At 41.7% G+C, this 13,932-nt stretch overlaps 1 long non-coding RNA gene across 1 annotated transcript; it reads left to right on the forward strand.

Annotated features, from left to right (window-relative positions):
* The first annotated feature begins 1,684 nt into the window (after nucleotides 1–1,684).
* LOC142666556 (uncharacterized) lies at nucleotides 1,685–13,723 on the forward strand. The gene is made up of 3 exons (XR_012851703.1): nucleotides 1,685–1,732; nucleotides 13,405–13,529; nucleotides 13,626–13,723. It is a non-coding gene; the product is annotated as an uncharacterized LOC142666556 (long non-coding RNA).
* The last annotated feature ends 209 nt before the right edge of the window (nucleotides 13,724–13,932 follow it).

The raw sequence follows: 13,932 nt of genomic DNA on the forward strand, positions 1-13,932 counted from the left end.
TCCCTGCCCCTTGTGTAGATTTTCTCTGTGTACTATGGTCTCTGCTGAAAAACTTTCTTGTAGGTCGTCTGGTTCCCTTAAAATTTGACGATTGTGTGTATATATAATGGTAATTAAGTATGAACTCTTCTCTATCTACATAGGCAACAGACCATACTTTCTTACAGAAGTGTCACTATCACCATGGTGACAGCAACTTCTACATCAAGCCCAGACTACCTCTACCTGTGTTCACACTACAGCATTATTGTGGACCTGTAACATACCAGGTGATATGTTCTGTTCAATGACTTTTGTGATGTATCGAAATAATGTACTATATATCAGATGGATCTGAGTGACCCTAGATTCTTACATTCTCTAGGTCCATAACTTCTTAAGCAAGAACAGAGACAGACTTTCAACTGTTGCCAGAGAAGTCTTGGCCCAAAGTCGTTTGAAAGTAACAAGGATCTTTCATCTCACCAAGCAGTTGCCACTTCGTTGTATCTTCATGCCTTCTTTGTTTCTCTCTTTTTTTCTACTTCCCTTTTTATTAGCAGTATCTAATTTCTTGAGCCCTTTCTTTCTTCACTTCTTGTAAACCAAAAATGTTTTGTTCTCCTTCGTTCTTTTGTATTACAGCACCACCTTTCATTGTAATCTGGGAAGTAACTATATATTATATGTTCTTTGCTTTTTACCTAGCTACTCTCTGAACTTGTCAAGAGGGAGGACAATATTCCCCAGCCACAAATGGGAAAGTCCCAAAACAAGTGCCTAGGGTTTACTTTAATTGGGAGATTGCAGCTGACTCTTCAGGAATTGACTTGTCGTCTGAAAAGGTATAATACAATGATGCTGTGGATATTGTATCTGTTGCTACTATGTGTAAGTGACAGCCTTGTGTTCCTGCTGTGATAATGTATATTTGAAGAAGTACATCATTTAAAATAAAAAAGTTAAAGAAGTGATATTAGTGCCATATTAGTGACACTGGGGAAAAACTTTAAATGTGGTAGATCAGATAACTCTAATGAAGATCTCAAAAGAAAGAAGAAAAAAAAACCACAATAACCTGCCAAAGTCATACAGTATATAGGTAAATATTTAAGGACATACCACAAAGGCAGCCCAATGAAGAGTTCAAGACTCCCCTCATCACAGGCACCACAACTTTAGCAATGAGGAAAAAAGTTAAGATGCCAAGAAGCATGTTACCCTGTCCCTCTAGAAATTATGGGATTTCCTGGAAGGGTACCCCATTTTGATTATTGTTTGGGGAGCCCTCTTTATTCTGTTTACGCCAGTAGCCATGTATCAGTTTGAAATATACACATTCTTATGTCTCATGATGTTTAGTATAGGTTGATTCTTAAAAGTGGTATTTAATAGAAAATAGTCTATATGGAGCGGTGGTCAAGAAGCTCGGTGGTATTCCAGGGATGGACCACTAACGATCTAACATTTATCACCTATCCAGTGAATAGGTAATAAAAAATTTTCCCCTGGAATACCCCTTTAATGAAGCCTTTGAAAATATTTCATCCTTAGTTCCCCAACTTACAACTAATTATTTTGTATTTCTCTTCTCACACAACATACGTACTGAAACTGTTGCAGATGTTTTCAGCATTTCAGACCACTTTACAAGCTGTATGTCCATGTTAACAACTACAACTCCATTATTGTTCTCTTCTACTTCAGGAGTCACGTATTATTTGTTCGCTGCATCTCCCCCAACCCAAAAAAGGTAATTATTTATCTTGTCATTAATCTTCATCATCTTGCGTTGAATACACTGAAATGTTGCTAAAGTAACACTGGTGTTATGGGAAAAGAAAATGGCACTCTGACGATTGCCGATCTCAGGTCACGTCACAGGGGTGAATTACACTACTGAGTTTAGTAATTTACCACATAAATCAATGCCCACCTTCTCTAGATGACCGGATTATGCTAAATTTCTCAGGTAGGTTTCCAACACCCCAATAATTTATACCACAGTATGCTACCACCACCTATACTTATCTAAGCAATAGGGGCCTACGTCTCTATATTCCCTTAACACCAGTTACAATAACACAGGTTATCTTAATGGAACATAAAATACAGGTAACGTTCTTTACCTTCGGAAGATTAAGTTCTGTAAGACTACAAGGAAGAGACTTTTTAATATTTCAAATTTAATACACAATAATGCTGTGCAATACAAAAAATAGTTGTCAGATTAAAAGATGAAAAAAAATATACATAAAGTTACAATGCATTCAGTTTATAAAAATAAAAGGGATAAAAGAAACAGAACAAAACCTTACTGATGTACAGCGGCGATATCCTGGCTGTGGGGGCAGCTGAAAATATGGGCAGTCATTCCAACTGAGAAATGGATCCCATACAACAGACACTGGCCCTCTATTTTCCTGGCATTTTAAACCCAATTTTTCCCTCCAGTCCACTGGCTGGTGATGTCACTGAGAGGCTGGTGATGTCACTGAGAGGAAGCTGTTCATATGATGATGAAGCGTACTCCTGCCATTACACAGTTGTATTTCTATTATGAAACACAAAAATGATCATGTGTTCTTGCAAGAATCCCCAAGAAATATAATATTACCTGCATTCACCTGTGAATACATTTACCAACCAGGGCATATCAAACACCAATGTAATAGGCCCATGTTTTCAGAAAATAGCCAATTCAAGGTAGTTCCTCTGGGTGTAGTGATGTGAATTTGACATGAGGGCTATTTCCCCTGATCATATCTCGCTATGTGGGTCACTCCAAATATCAATTATGATGGGGTTTGCCTTGATGCATCATATTTTCTTTAAGCTTATGCCATTGAGACGTCTCACATGGTCCACATGGCAGACACACAACAGGTAACCATTTGCATAGCTTTTGAGGCTTTGTCAGGATGTGTGGGTAATTACTTCCAACCATGGGTGAGAGTGTTATCTGATGCTAGATACAGGCCCTAGTGACAAATTCTTAATCAACACTTCTAGCACCTTGGTGAGGAAAGGGCCAATTACACATTTGCCTGACAGTGGACGTCCTTTGATGGCCAAAGATTAATTTCTTAGGTAAAACAGATGTTTTTTCTATGCCAGAAGGGGTTATGAATTGACCACTTTTGATGATATTACCTATAACACCACAGGCACCTTTATCGAAAGTTTCACCAGCAAACCACAGAAAATATTTGATGCCAGCACAAATTACAAACTATGGAAACACCTTTTTATTTAATTTGTACTGAAGAAATCACAAAGTAGGATCAGAATTTATTGTGTATAAATTGATTTGAAGAAGTGACGAGGTAATAAGTAGAAGAACTTTACCCCTACTTTACAACTGTAAAGTATAATAAATTATAATAGATAAATCTTTGGACTCATACTAGGAACTAAAACCTAGGCAGTAAATTTGTGGATATAATATTTGTGAAACAATATCACTGTACTCTTTGTGGCACAACGTTTTTAGAATAACTCTGCAATATGTAACAACAGGCTTATACGTAAAGGTATGGAACACCACTGTGAAGTTTCAATTCATACTAAAATCGTCTTTTTAAACGACAGCAAAGTTGAAACATGCTTACCATGATATCCTCATTTCCCTTCATTCTGTTCTCGTCTATATCTCAATGAAAAAGATTACAAAAAAAAAGACTTCTAGACTGAATAAATTAAAATTTACTTATCTGAACTAGGCTAGGTAATAAAGTAAATAAAACACTGGAGACAAAATATATTTTTCCAAATGTGGATTGACTGATTGTCGGCCACAGTTATTTATTAAAGTGGGTTTCCCATCAGAGACATTTCTGACATATCCACAGGATATTCAGAATGGGATGAAGCAGCACAGGTCCTGAGCACCACAGGCGATGGCACGCTGTCAAAAATCTGATGAACCAGATTCGATATGTTGCAATCATCAAAAGGTAGTGGTGTAAACAGCAGCACACATCTCCAGGAGTAGAGTCAAAATGGTAGAATTTTATTGTCAATGCATCGGCATAAAACAAGCAACATTTCGACCCATAGTGCGTGAAGGGTCTTTCTCAAGCCTAACAATGTGTCTAAAAACATTTTCTCTTAATTACACAAGTGTGCAATCTCACATGGTATAATTCATCCAATCAGGGGCGTCGCTAGCACCGGACCACCAGGGCCCAATCCGCGGATCTTTTGCCCGGTGCCCCAAATCCCTGGGCGACTGTTGCTACAGAGGTCGCAGCGGTCGCAGTTGTGACCGGCCCGTGTCTATAGAAATTTACTATAGTAACTGGGGCCTATATCATAAAATACAAGGTCCCCTGTTCCTATAGTGATGACACATACTTACCCTCCTTCCCGAACGCAGCGGAAGTCCTGATTTCTTCTCACGTCATGACGCTGTGCGCCGCACATGACGTCACGATGCTGGATGGTGTCGGGACATCCGCTGCACTGAAGAGCTGGGTAAGTGAAACATCATTACTGCCTGCTGGTGTCCTGTATCAAGCCTGCCTTGTTAGATAGCGGGTCCAACAGACAGCATCACCCATGGGCTTAGATACAGGGCTCATGTGTGATACGGTCTGTTGGACCATGTATCTAAGCTTACCACAAGGCAGGCTTAGATACAGGACCCCAGCAGACAGTAATCTAATACAGTATAAGTTTAATGTCTGCTTGGGTCCTGTATCTAAGCCTGCCTTGTGGTAGGCTTAGATACATGGTCCAACAGACCGTATCACACATGGGCCCTGTATCTAAGCATACCACATTTGTTACTAATGTTTTTTTGTGTTTGTGGTTTTTTACAGGTTTGGTTGTTGGTCTACTTCGAATTCGAGGACTACTTCGATGACGGCTTTTTTTATTTTCAATAAAATGGTTAATGAGGGTTGATTGGGAGATTTTTTATTTCTATGTCTTTGTATTTTATTTTAAACTTCATTACTACAGCTTTAGTAATGGCTTCTGGCTGATTGTACCCAGCTCTTCCCGGTATCCCTGGTGGCGATGGGTACTAGGGTAATAATGGGGGTTAATGCTTTTGTTAGATTCTGTACCAGCGAACACTAAGCCCCGCCTTAGTAATGGACACTGTCAATCAGCCAGGAGCTATTAATAAGGCAGTAGTAATAAAGTTTAAAAAAATACAAGGACATAGAATTATTTTTTTATTGAAATAAAAAAAAACACACATCCCTCATTAACCATTTTATTGAGAATAAAAAAGCTGTAATCAAAGTAATCCTTGAATCCGACGTAGTCTAACGACCGAACCTGTAAAAAGACACAAACACAAAAAAAATTTGTAACACATAAAAAAGCAAAACAATTCTTATACTTACCTTTCCTGGGTCCAGTGCTGGAGCCGCAATGTCAGCAAGCTGGGCCCTATATCTAATATGTAATCATGTGCGATACTGTCTGCTGAGCCACTGTATCTAATCCTATCCATAGCTGTAGGGTCGTAGTGCTGTAGATATGCTATCTCATATATATATATATATATATATATATATATATATATACACTACCGTTCAAAAGTTTAGGGTCACTTAGAAATGTCATTATTTTTGCAAGAAAAGCACAGTTTTTTTCAATGAAGATAATATTAAATTAATCAGAAATACACTCTATACATTGTTAATGTGCTAAATGACTATTCTAGCTGCAAACGTCTGGTTTTTAATGCAATATCTACATAGGCCTATAGAGGCCCATTTCCAGCAACCATCACTCCAGTGTTCTAATGGTAAATTTTGTTTGCTAACTGTGTTAGAAGGCTAATGGATGATTAGAAAACACTTGAAAACCCTTGTGCAATTATGTTAGCACCGCTGTAAACAGTTTTGCTGTTTAGAGGAGCTATAAAACTGACCTTCCTTTGAGCTAGTTGAGAATCTGGAGCATTACAATTGTGGGTTTGATTAAACTCTCAAAATGGCTAGAAAAAGAGAGCTTTCATGTGAAACTCGACAGTCTATTCTTGTTCTTAGAAATTAAGGCTATTCCATGCGAGAAATTGCCAAGAAACTGAAGATTTCCTACAACGGTGTGTACTACTCCCTTCAGAAGACAGCACAAACAGGCTCTAACCAGAATAGAAAAAGAAGTGGGAGGCCCCGCTGCACAACTGAGCAACAAGACAAGTACATTAGAGTCTCTAGTTTGAGAAATAGACGCCTCACAGGTCCTCAACTGGCAGCTTCATTAAATGGTACCCGCAAAACGCCAGTGTCAACGTCTACAGTGAAGAGGCGACACCGGGATGCTGGCCTTCAGGGCAGAGTGGCAAAGAAAAAGCCATATCTGAGACTAGCTAATAAAGGGAAAAGATTAATATGGGCAAAAGCACACAAACATTGGACAGAGGAAGATTGGAAAAAAGTGTTATGGACAGACGAATCGAAGTTTGAGGTGTTTTGATCACACAGAAGAACATTTGTGAGACGCAGAACAACTGAAAAGATTGCTGGAAGAGTGCCTGACACCATCTGTCAAGCATGGTGGAGGTAATGTGATGGTTTCGGGTTGCTTTGGTGCTGGTAAAGTGGGAGATTTGTACAAGGTAAAAGGGATTTTGAATAAGGAAGGCTATCACTCCATTTTGCAACGCCATGCCATACCCTGTGGACAGCGCTTGATTGGAGCAAATTTCATCCTACAACAGGACAATGACCCAAAGCACACCTCCAAATTATGCAAGAACTATTTAGGGAAGAAGCAGGCAGCTGGTATTCTATCTGTAATGGAGTGGCCAGCGCAGTCACCAGATCTCAACCCCATAGAGCTGTTGTGGGAGCAGCTTGACCGTATGGTACGCAAGAAGTGCCCATAAATCCAATCCAACTTGTGGGAGGGGCTTCTGGAAGCATGGGGTGTAATTTCTCCCGATTATCTCAGCAAATTAACAGCTAGAATGCCAAAGGTCTGCAATGCTGTAATTGCTGCAAATGGAGCATTCTTTGACGAAAGCAAAGTTTGAAGGAGAAAATTATTATTTCAAATAAAAATCATTATTTCTAACCTCGTCAATGTCTTGACTATATTTTCTAGTCATTTTGCAAGTCATTTGATAAATATAAGTGTGAGTTTTCATGGAAAGCACAAAATTGTCTGGGTGACCACTTTTGAACGGTAGTGTACTTCAAAATAGAAACAAGAAATCTAACACTCCATTGGCAAACACATATCATAGTAGAAAATATTGTCTAACTGACAACCTAACAAATGAAAACAGTCTTCACGCATCGGCAACAAACGAAAGGCGGATTCAATGTCAGATTTCGTCATAAGGGCTCCATGACAGGCCTGACAAACCAAATCAACCGCCCTATCGAAAGAAACATAAGAAACTGCCACCAAGTCCATAGTAATGCCATCATTCACCGGACCACCTTTGGGATAGGACAGGTGGTGAATTGAACTAAATTTACCAGGTTCCTTTTTAGAAACTACACCTAACGGAGAAACCCTAAGATTGAGGAATGGTAAATCTCTAAAAGGACCAGCCACATGGCTCATATCCACTTCCTTCTGTACTTTATCACATACAACTGAAGGATACTCCAACGCCAACTTTAAGTTACGCGCAAAACGAGGGAGCGGCTCAAAAACAAACAGAATAAAGAAACCAAACAAAAAACTCTTCCTAACTAGGGCGGCATCCTGCCTCCTAGTGTACCAGTCTAACCATGGGAGCAGTTCTAGCGTGCGATTTGGAGTCCTCTGGGGGATCCGCGAGTTCCCCACGAGTGGCGGTACCTGGACGCTGAGGGTAGCGGAGGTTATTACGTCTCCACAGGCTGAACACTCATGTCTGAATTTACATTACCCCTAAAATCTACAGTGGCCCTCGTTAAATAGCCAACATGAGCCCAAAGTAGTTGCCCACCGCCTCTGCCCACGCTGGATGCATTGGCGAAACCCTGAGAGGCGGGTGACGGAAAGGGCCGCTGCGACATCATTAGGTGTAACCAAACGTCAGATGCCTTCGTATCCCAGCGGACATCAGCCCTTTCCGCCATATGCCTCTGGAATTCCTCATCGTACTGCCAGTAGGCGGACCCCCCATGCACTCAATATGCACTAAAATAGGTTTCCAGGTAAACATAAAGTTGACCAGAATGCTCGGGAAACTTCTGGCCCAGAACGTTACCCAATACCGCAAAAGCTTGTATCCAGTTATTAAATGTCTTAACCCCTCTCAAATCGACACTCCTTATCTACCGTCGCCGAATTGACGGATATGAGAGACCATATGTCAACATAATCCTTACGGAATATTTTATCGCGAGTGTCCTCTGAGAGGTGTGCTCACAAAAAGACCGCAACACAGAAAGAATATCAGTTTGAGTATCGGCAGGCACACACGCCGGAAGGCATGAAGACTCACTGCAGATGAAGTCATATGGGCTGCCAAGGGTGCGGGAGGAGTTGCACCGAACAACGTCCGACACCGTGACATTGTTCGTGATCCTCTGGAGTGCTACTGTTCTTTTTTAATCAAGTAACTTTTTATTAGAAAGACATTTTTCAATACAAGTACACATAGGTACAAAAAGTACAAAAAACGACCCCCCTGAACCCTTCCCCAACCTGGTACAAGTTGGGATAGATACACCCCAATCTCTAGAACCTGCATTACTTTAAGAAGCTAGCATCAGTCGGCACACGTATCAGCAGTGACGTTGAATGACAGTGGTATCTGTAGTTTCACGCAATCAAACCAGCTATGTAGCACTATACATCTTTGCAGGAGCCGTAAGTAAGAACCTATCTCTGGTCAAAACAGTGGAAGCTAGGCCCGAGCATCAAGCCAAAGAGCCCACATCTCTTCATATTTTTTCAATGATCCCCTTTTCAGGTATATAGGTTTTTCCATGGAAATAAGCAAGTTCAGTTTATCAATAAACTCTTTACATTTAGGGTGTAATTCCTGCAACCATCTCTGAACAATCTGTTTCCTTGCCATCTATAATATACGAGCCACAGCTGTTTTAAATGCCTCTGATCCCGGTAAATCATCTACATATCCAAGTATACAGACAAAAAATACAAACAGTGTGATATTAACAGAATATACCATATTTATAATGTTAACCACCTCAGTTCAAAAGTTTGCATGGTTTGGACATGACCACATCATATGTATAAGATCTGCACTATGGGCTTTACATCTGTTACATATGGGGGAGTCTCTTAAGCCAATATCAAATAAAAACCGAGGTGTTTGGTATACTCTATATCAGGGGTCTCAAACTCGGCCGGGTAAGTGGGCCGCATATAGAAAAAATGGGAAGTTGACGGGCCGCATTACTTTCAAATTTGATACAATACTAAATTATTGTTAATCAATTCGTTATTTGAACTACTATAACACTATATTACTATAATAATACTACATTACTATAATAATACCGCTAGGTTTAAAATTTGAGATATTTCTCCACGTGCTTATTTCAACAATCCAGCTTTCCAGTTTAAGTGTCGCTAAATGCAGTCCGGCGGCTCAGTTAGCACACATGTCAAGATTGGGCAGCCCCTTTTTAGATAGTGCCGCAGTGCCCTCTGTGGATGCTGCCGCAGTGCCCTCTGTGGATGCTGCCGCAGTACCCTCTGTGGATAATGCAACACACCCCTAGATAAGTCCACAGTGCCCTCTGTAGATAAGGCCACAGTGCCCTCTGTAGATAAGGCCACAGTGCCCTCTGTAGATAAGGCCACAGTGCCCTCTGTAGATAAGGCCACAGTGCCCTCTGTAGATAAGGCCACAGTGCCCTCTGTAGATAAGGCCACAGTGCCCTCTGTAGATAAGGCCACAGTGCCCTCTGTAGATAAGGCCACAGTGCCCACCGTAGATAAGGCCACAGTGCCCACCGTAGATAAGGCCACAGTGCCCACCGTAGATAAGGCCACAGTGCCCACTGTAGATAAGGCCACAGTGCCCTCTGTAGATAATGCAACACACCCCTAGATAATGCCAGTGTCCTCTTCAGATACTGTCACACACCCACTTGTAGATAACGCCACAGTGCTCTCTGTAGAGGCTGCCACAATGCCCTCTGTAGAGGCTGCCACAGTGCCCTCTGTAGAGGCTGCCCCAGTGCCGTCTGTAGAGGCTGCCCCAGTGATGTCAGGGGCTTGCCCAGAGCTGGAGTCCCAGGCAGAGCGCTAGTAGGCTCTTCCTGGGACTCCAGCTGTGCTCCTGACATCACTGGGACTCCTGCTCTGGGGAAGCCCCTGACATCATTGTCGATGTATGGACAGCGATGTCAGAGGCTTCCCCAGAGTCCCGGAGCAGAGCCGATAATAGCGCTCTGCCCGGGACTCCGCTCTGGGGAAGACCCTGACACACTGTCCATATATGGGCAGCGATGTCAGGGAATTCCACAGAGTCTCGGAGCAGAGCCGATACTAGCGCTCTGCCTGGGACTCCGCTCTGGGGAAGACCCTGACACTCTGTGGAATTCCCTGACATCGCTGCCCATATATGGACAGAGTGTCAGGGTCTTCCCCAGAGCGGAGTCCCAGGCAGAGCGCTAGTATCGGCTCTGCTCCGAGACTCTGTGGAATTCCCTGACATCGCTGCCCATATATGGACAGAGTCCCGGAGCAGAGCCGATACTAGCGCTCTGCTTGGGACTCCGCTCTGGGGAAGACCCTGACACACTGTCCATATATGGGCAGCGATGTCAGGGAATTCCACAGAGTCCCGGAGCAGAGCCGACACCAGCGCTCTGCTCGGGGCTCCGGCTCTGGGGAAGCCCCAGACATCGCTGTTCATATGTGGACAGCGATGTCAGGGAATTCCACAGAGTCCCGCAGCAGAGCTGACACCAGCGCTCTGCTCGGGACTCCGGCTCTGGGGAAGCCCCAGACATCGCTGTTCATATGTGGACAGCGATGTCAGGGAATTCAACAGAGTCCCGGAGCAGAGCCGACACCAGCGCTCTGCTCGGGACTCCGGCTCTGGGGAAGCCCCAGACATCGCTGTTCATATGTGAACAGCGATGTCAGGGAATTCCAGAGTCTCGGAGCAGAGCCGATACTAGCGGCTCTGTGTCCCGCGGGCCGCAGATGACAGCCCCAGGGGCCGCATGCGGCCCGCGGGCCGCGTGCTTGAAACCCCTGCTCTATATATAAGGTATACCATGGGCATGAAAATATTGTAATATAATCAGAAGGGAGATAAATATTCAGTATATAATTGGTTAACAAATATACTTTTTCTTTCTCTTTTAGACCATGAAGTCCAGTAAATAACTATGTTCTTTGATACAATTAGGGGTGAAATTCAGCGGAAAATGACGATCGTGAGAATAAATATACCATATTCATAAAAATTAAAATTTGTTATTATTGTTGTAATATACTATTGGAAAATATTTTAGGTATAGAAAGTTGATAATAAATATAAAGTAAGCTAATTATTTACATATTATGTATGCCGATACTTCACATTGTGATCTATTCTTTTTTCAATGAGTTTTTGTTTGTCAATGGTTTTTATGAATGAACCACTTTTAATGGAATGAATGGATTTTCATGAATGAATCCTTTGCTGTCAATCCTGTGTTCATTTTGCTATTTTCTGAATGGGTCTATCCATTGAGATTTACTATGTATAGATTTACTATGAGTTTACCATGTGTTAATTATTTGAATTAATTGAAAATGTGATAGCAGTTTGTGAATATGTTAATTTGATCATGTGATCGGATATGACATGCTATAAAATGTCCATTCCATTATATGTATGTACAATTGGGAAATGCAAGAGAGCCAAAATGCGTTTTGTTTGAAAAATTAAAAGAAACAACTATTTAATCCAGTGAGTGCCAGGATTTTGTTCAAACAATATTGTTGGAGTATTTCCCTTCCTCAAGCACCATGCCTGAAACCAGAGTGCCATCCCTTTCTCTTGGGATTTTCAGCAAGAAGGAGACAGAGAGACTTCCTCCCTATCGCATCTACGATTGCCCTGTTGAATTACTTCCTGACGTCTATCCTCTTTCCCTGCCGGAGACCCTAGCCATGTCCGCGTATTTGAAGGAGAAACTTGAGGGAGGGTTCATCCATAAGTCTTCCTCCACGGTAGGAGCCGGATTCTTCTGCGTGAAGAAAAAGGATGGATCTCTTTGTCCATGTATCGACTACCAAGTCGATACATGAACAAAATCACGGTCAAAATCAAGTACCCCTTGCCGCTCACCTCGGAGCTCTTCGAAAAGGTTTAGTGGGGCCAAGGTGTTCACAAAGCTGGATCTACAAGGGGCTTATAACTTGATCCGCATCCGCAAAGGTGACGAGTGGAAAGCCACATTTAACACCCGAGACGGGCACTACGTATATCTCGTGATGCCCTTTGGACTGTGTAACTCTCCAGCTGTGTTCCAGGAATTCGTAAATTAAATCTTCCGGGATCTGCTGGCCGTCAAGTTGGCCTTAGGAGAGTGGAGACACTTGCTGGAGAGCGCTGTTCACCCTATTATCTTTTATACGGATCAAAAGATCCTCACGTACCTATAGACAGCACAACGACTAAATTCTCGCCAAGTCAGATGGTCGCTGTTCTTAGCCTTATTTCAATTCTTGCTTCACTTCTGTACTGCTGACAAGAATGTGAAGGCTGACGCCCTGTCCCGATCATTTGAAAATAAACCCTTGAATATAGGGTGTATTTAGATTATTGTAATTGTTTTATTTGATTATTGGAATCATTTTCCATGGCGCGAGACACCGCAAAACACTACAACCCCCCATTCTTGGACGCGTATGTCTTTGTCGGCAAAACAGAGTACCTGTTGTTAAAAATTTGAATCCCACCCATGGTTAAGGAGCCATGACTGTTGTGACAAATCTGTTTTCCATTGGATCCAATCGGACACTGAAGGATCCCATTAATTTTAGTAAGGTCCGTTGATGTTCAGTCAGGGTCCCAATATATTTGATGCTGAGAATTATGATACATAAAGTTAGTACGGTTGAAAAAAGACACATGTCCATCAAGTTCAAACAAGGGATGGGAAAAGGGAAGGGAAAAATTTCTACATAGTGACATAGGAGCCGATTTTTTTTCTACTGTCCCTGCTGTGACCAGCTCCTGCGGTAGGCTATTCCATTCATTCTGTACTATGCTTGCTGTTAAAAATACTAGAAAGCTTTCTGGAAACCCTGACAAAAAAAACGCATATGAAACTGTGAACAGAGCCTAAAAGTAGAATATTTACTGTCAAACGTTATTTGTTACTGTGTTTTCCATAACTAGTCAGTTTCATAATATATGACCTTTGTGGCTATTGTGGCTTTGTGGTTATTCACTGCTTAAAATGCTGTAGTAGGAATCCTTAATATAAGTGTACATTATACAGTGGGTCTCCAAAAGACTCTTATCATATTTCTATATTACAGCTCCCAGGTATATTTGATGTGGAGTTTGTAAGCTCCCAACTAAGGAATTCCGGTATCTTGGAAGCTGTGCAGCTGATGAAAGATGGTTATCCTATTCGCATTCCACTTAGACAGTTTGTAGACAGGTGAGAACAATAGTTCACATTTAGATTATTTTTCCTTTGAGCTCATACATATTCTCCATCACAGGTTTACAACACATTTTTGCTTGCTTTTTTCAGATATGGTCACCTTGCAGGAAGGGGAAACACATTCCCAGAAGACAGAGAGTATTGTGCGGCTGTACTAAACAAGATATTTGGTGATTCTTCAGCATTGTATCAGATTGGGATTTCAAAGGTATAAACTGGTTAGTTTCCCATCAAATATAAAAGAGATGAGTAAAAAAAAAATGTTCAAGTGAAATGTGTAGGATAGTTCACAAACTCAAACTTTAGTCCTGGCAAAAAATATAGGCATGATTGTATGTGACTCAAACTAATGACACATTCCCTCAGATACTGTCAATCACAGGTCACATATCACTGA

This window comes from Rhinoderma darwinii, chromosome 13 (genome assembly GCF_050947455.1).
Source record: "Rhinoderma darwinii isolate aRhiDar2 chromosome 13, aRhiDar2.hap1, whole genome shotgun sequence".
Classification (NCBI taxonomy): Eukaryota; Metazoa; Chordata; class Amphibia; order Anura; family Rhinodermatidae; genus Rhinoderma; species Rhinoderma darwinii.